This window comes from Cynoglossus semilaevis, chromosome 20 (genome assembly GCF_000523025.1).
Source record: "Cynoglossus semilaevis isolate Cse_v1.0 chromosome 20, Cse_v1.0, whole genome shotgun sequence".
NCBI lineage: Eukaryota > Metazoa > Chordata > Actinopteri > Pleuronectiformes > Cynoglossidae > Cynoglossus > Cynoglossus semilaevis.
Genome location: NC_024326.1, coordinates 13,541,602 through 13,547,525, shown reverse-complemented (window position 1 = coordinate 13,547,525; position 5,924 = coordinate 13,541,602). Strand labels below are relative to the sequence as shown.

The 5,924-nt window shown below is 42.3% G+C and overlaps 1 protein-coding gene across 6 annotated transcripts in view; it reads right to left on the bottom strand.

The window, feature by feature from the left end:
• rnf220a (ring finger protein 220a) overlaps positions 1-5,924 on the bottom strand; it is a 204,922-nt gene that overhangs the window by 144,094 nt on the left and 54,904 nt on the right. The window contains exon 1 of one of the 6 annotated variants that reach the window (XM_008334861.3): positions 4,916-5,474. The exons of the other annotated variants lie outside the window; for them this stretch is intronic. The gene's annotated coding sequence lies outside the window, so the exon portion shown is untranslated. Of the gene's footprint in view, positions 1-4,915; positions 5,475-5,924 lie in introns of those variants that run through there. 6 annotated transcript variants of the gene reach the window in all.

The window sequence follows — 5,924 nt, the reverse complement described above, 5'->3', positions numbered from 1 at the left end:
GGGAGTTTGTGATCCGGCTCAGGGTGTAATTGACGAATGGAGGAGAAACCTGAGAGAGATATGATGAGGAGGGAAGAGGGGAGGAAGAAGAAGAGGAGGAGGAGGAGGAGGAGGCCGACAGACACACAGGAGCAAAAATGGAGAATAGAAAGTATCTGACACCCGACACAACTTCTCCCCCATCACTCCCCCATTAGGCTAATTCTTTGACTTTCTCCTGTTGCCGATATCGTCTCCCAGTGATATTCCTCCCCCGCCTCCCCCCTCCACTCTAACGGCATTAGCAGTGGCTGCCTTCTCCAATGCAATCAGACCATTAAACACAGCGCTGCGTCCCCTCCGTGGACTGATTTCCTTCCAATAGAGAAGGACTGGACAGGAGCTACTCCCCTTTCCTCCCGTCGATAAAGGGAATAATTGGGTGTGTGCATACATTTTTTTAAAGCGTAAGAGGATAAACTTCTGCAGGATCGCTGCACAATCCGTTCTCCTTCTCAGCCGGTTGGGAGAATCATTTGTTTAGTCGTGAAGCAGAGCGGGAGGAGAACGCAGCTCCTCAAACCTCAGGCTTTCTAAAAACCAGAGCAGAAACTGGACGAAAACCAAAAGTCTGTGTCTGGACTGATAACAAAGATCTTTACAGAATTATTCAAGTGGAAATGATCTGTAAAAGACGATACAAACTTGACAGAAAAACTTTTTTTTAAACTATAAGGACAAAGTTTTTTTTTTTTACAGTAAGGAGAATTTGTTACTATAAGAACAAAGTTTTTTTTTTACAGTAAGGAGAATTTGTTTTTACTTCTACTTCTGACCCAGAAGTGGACCACAGCCCATACTTTGAGTGGGCTATTGATGTGGTCCAGCAAATAATAATTAATATTTATTAAATTTCTGGTAGAGATTTTAAATTTCTGCCAAAAGTATCACGTTAGGATTATCCGTATAATTAGACTTTGGAAATGTGAACAGGTTTTACTGTAAACTCCTGATTCCGTTCTTGTTAATATAATATTTTTTATTAGTGCATAAAGACATTAGTTTTATTGAAATTTATATTTTATTTAATTTGTCCAACAACACTGAGTCTGTGACGCCGTGTCCTGAGGCTGGATGTTAAACACACACCACTGTTAACGACTGGAACTCACTATAATGAGGACGAGGAGGCACAAGTTTTTCGATGCACTGCGCCAGGGCTGCACACGCACGCGCACACGCACACACGCAGACACACACAGACACACACTGTTGCGGTTTTAAGTCTCTGTGTCCAAACGAACTTAAATTCCAATTACAACCCGAAGAATTGGCTCTGGGTGCAAATAATAATAAAATGCACATGGAGGGAGGAGGGAGGAGGGGAGGGGGGGGCAGCAGGTCCGCAGATGGAAAGGGAGGTGTTTTTTTTTGGGGGGGGGGGCAGTAAGAAGAAGTGAAAATGCAGGAGTAAAAGAGAAGGAGTTTCCGGTTTTAATAAAGACTGAGGAGTAACAGCATGTTGATGGAGGGGTCGTGGGGGGGGTGGGGGGGGTAACTGAGCTGAATTTACCACCACTGTCATGTCACACAGGAGGTGAACGGATGGAGAACGAAGCGCGTTCTCTGTGCGCGTCATGACGCATTCAGGGTCTCGGATATAACCTGAATCTACAGGCCTGCGTCATGTGAATGTTTTATATCTTATTATTATTTATTTTTTTAATGTTTATGTCATTTTTAAATTTTAAACCACGTTCACCATAAACTTTTTTTACGACATGCGACACGAGGAACGGCAATAACACATTTACCAAATCAAATCTAATAAAAATGATAATAAAACAATTAACACAGTATAATTGAAATTAATTAATTATTATTATTTGTGTGTTTCTGCAGGTGAGAACATCGATCCAGGACAAAGATGTGAAACGGACATTAATTTTCTTTCACTTCTCGCTGCGCAAAAAAAGAGAAGAAAGAGAGAGAGAGAGAGAGATCAATGGTGAACAGCTGACTGCTGGAAGGAGAGGACAAGGAGGCGCAGAGGGGTGGAGGTGATGGAGGCGGTTGGCGTAAGAAAGAAAAACGCTGACAAATAAATTGTCTTTTGATACTTTTCCTCCTCCACACAATTTTTCTCTCCCCCATTTTTGCGTCAATAGAAAATTCCTTTGGGGAGAGAGAGAGACAGAAAGAGAGAGAGAGAGGCCCGGATAAAAATGTATAAAAAGACATATATTATTTTTTATCAAGAAATAATATTTATTTAAATCTCGTTAAAAAACCGAGAATGAGTTTCAGTTGATCCAAAAAGTCAAACTGCAGTTTTTTTCCCCTTCAGTTCAGAGAAGAAAAACTACACATATATAAATGTTATTTTTTAAAATAATATTTGCACAATTATTTAAATAAAATCGCGGTAAAAGCGCTGCGCACGGACCAACGTCCAGAGCGACGGCCTGTAAATCACCATCTCTGAAAAGTGACGCGTAAAAAGACAGAACATCTCCAGCGGCCAATAAAACACATGAAAAAAAAATCCCTGAACATATTTAAATATTTTCTTTTTACATTTTTAAAGGTATAATTCCCTTCAGTAAAACAATAAATAATTTCAATTAGTCACAATAAATCAAATCAGAGCCGGCGCCTCATTAACATCTGATTAAAAACAGTGGAACCGAACACCAGCCTGAGATAAATCTCCTGATCCAATCATATTAGTCATTATTATTTAATTAAAATTAATGTGTTTACTGGTTTTAATGTGGAAATGAACGGACGTTGAATCATAAAAATTAATAATTACAAAGAAACGAAAAGATTAAAACGTGTAGGATAAAATACTTTTTTTTGTTTATAAAATCAGGTTCAAATATATATTTTTAAATCCCGTCGTTAACTCGGCGTGTTTGTTTTTCTGACATTTAAAAGACAATTATTGCTCGTTAATGTGTTTGGCTGCAGAAAAAAAAACCCTCTGTCAGGTCGTTACAAGTGAAGGTTGACAGATCTGACAATCGATAGGATCGATACGAACCGATCAATCGCATTGACATGAGTAGATCAAAAGCACACTTTTAGATCATTTAAATAAAATGATGATCGTTTATTTGTCACTTAAGTGATTCTTTATTTCTGCTTCTCACGGAGACGCAGTTTTGATCCGTGATCTCGTGCGTGATTTACGCGCAGCCACAAATGTGAGTTTTCAGTTTGAAAATAATCGGGGCTTTTTTGGGTTTTTTTTTTTTGGTCCAAACTACTTCTTTTATTATTCCCTCTTTGCGGTTTTTTGGTGCAATAGTGCGCGCTGATCAAGGAGCGTGCGCGGCGGCTACTTCTTCCCTGATCTAAGGTCAAATTAAAACAATACTAAAATAAAAAGTAAAAAATAAAATAAAAATGTTTCAATAATGTAGAAACAGAGTCTAAAAGGTCCAGAAAAAACACAAAAAATGTTCATGACAACGAAAACTAAACATTTAAATCTCAGTGTGATTTTTATAATAAAAAATATTTAGAGAAAAAAACAGATTTTAATTACATTTACTGAAGCGCAGGGAATATTTTGCAAAAACAAAAATATATATTTTAAAAAGATCCCGTGTTAAAACAAAATCATAAACTGATTTATTTATAATTAGAAAAGTGATGAAAACATAATTAAAAAGGTGAAAATTAAACTGATTGTTTGGGAAACTCGCGTCACAGAACCGCAGCAACAACAGCGGGACCAGGCGGTCGGTGTCAGCCGACTGTGGCTCACTGCGCTCGGCCATGGAAGCTAAAAGGCCCCGGGGAGTTTCCTGTGTCCGGAGGCTGCTGCTCATTGTCAAGGGAGGACGTGAATTAACAGGTGTTTTTCCGACTACTCTGTGTGTGTGTGTGTTTGCATGTATGCAAACATGCATGTGTGGTGGAGTGCGTGTGTACGAGGACGCGCATGGAACGCAGCAAATGCCGTTAATTGGGATTTAAAACAGTTTAAACTGGGACGAATTCTTTACGGATGTGAAGTCATTTCTCTAGAACATTCTTTTTTTTAAAAATAATTTCTTTTACTTTTTCCTGGTTAATGAGCCGTTGGTATTGTTTTCATTTAAAGTTCAACAATCATTTCGTAAAATACGATGGTTAAAAAAATCCAAGAATGAAATGATCTCGTTCACTTTGATTAAGATTAACGGTCCCGTTAACGCCCGGGAATCAGCCGCGTCTCTGTGTCCATGTGTTATATGTGGGGCATTAAACACCAGCCTCATCACGGGCTTTACTGCAGCCAAACTAACGGGGGGGGGGGGGGCAGTTAAAGCCACATGTCCTGGTCATGATGAGGGCTTCACTGCTGCACGGAAACTGGAGGTTTTCACTAAAAATAAACCAAACACTGGACCATTCAGTGGAGGGACAGAGCAGAGGGTTCAAACCCCCAAATACATGCACCACAGCGGGCCTGAGGTGAAGTGGACACGGAGGAGGTCCGGCTGGAGGACCGAGGTGAAGCAGGAAGGTCTGCAGGAGGAACCGTGTGGTTGAAAGAAAAAGGTTCTAGAAATCAGAACCAGTCAGTTCACTTAAATTACTGAAGTTATTTACATAACTGATGCACACACACACGCACGCACACACACACACTTATTAAGTGTTTTACAAGAAGTCACTTTCTAGTGCTAAATCCTCTGACGCGCTTTACGCGCAAACGTCCCGCGTCCAAACGCGCACACGGAGTCCACGACTCCTTCAGTCCACTTTTTTTTTTTACATTTTTTTACCTCCACGCGTGAAACCACAGAGACGCAGCATCAGTTGAAAGACCTCGGGGTCCGCGCAACAACAAAAAATAAAAATAAAAAGTGTTGAAGGACGCAGAGTCCGGACCGTCGGCAGAGACACTGGTGTGAACGAGCAGAGACGCGGAGTTACTCACGTCGCCGGGGGAGAGTCCTGGCTTTTCCTTCTTCTTCTTCTTCTTCTTCTGTCGAATCTTCAGATTCCTCCTTCTTTCTTTTTGTTTGTTAGTTTTTTTATCCTCACAACAAACAGGAAAACTTTTTTTTTCCTGCCGATCAGAAACAGTGGCCCCTCTGGCTCCTGCGCAGCGGCACCGGAGATAACGGGAAGCAAAAAGTAGTTAACACCTCCCTGTTAGGTTACCAAAGGAGGCGCACAGCAGCCACGGAGAGAGAGGGAGAGAGAGAGAGAGAGAGAGAGAGAGAGAGAGAGAGACTATGAGATCACGCGGTAAAGTGTAAAAAAAAAAGTGATTCTCTAAAATGACGCGTTCAAGATCCGGTGAAAACAGCACCGAGCAGTGAGAGGAGTGGAGCCGGTGGTGGAGGAAGGAGCGCAGGGTCGCTGCTGCTGCTGAAACGGTGGCAGGCAGTGGTGGTGCTGGAGTGAGGGGACGAGGAGGAGGAGGAGTGGAGGAGTGGAGGAGGAGGGGGCGCTGTACTGTGCTGTGCTGTAGTGTGGTATCTCACGGCGCTCAAAGGCGACGTGTGTTGTTGAGGCTGGAGTAGGGGAGGGGAGGGGGGAGTAGATGTGGAGGGGAGGTGACGGTGGTGGGTGAGGACAGGGTCCAGAAACTGGGGGACAGCTTCTCTTTTTCACCTTTAAAACCACCTGCACTTTCACTTTCGTCACCTTTGTTCCCAGCACCGATGACGTGTTTCCGTCAACACCACAGTGAAAACACGCTCCGACTGAGGAACATGGACCAGAACTGGACCTGCAGCTGCACCAGGAGAAGTACTTCAGTGTTTGAAGTATTTAAAAGTATTTTTCCCCGTACGGTACGGACGTTGTCTTGAAGACAGAGCTCAAACCCCTCAGTACGGTTCGATTCCCAGGGTGGTTTTCACTGCGCTTTGTGCGCAAAGTAAATGAATTACTCCCTCCCTCTCTCTCTCTCTCTCTCTCTCACACACACACACACA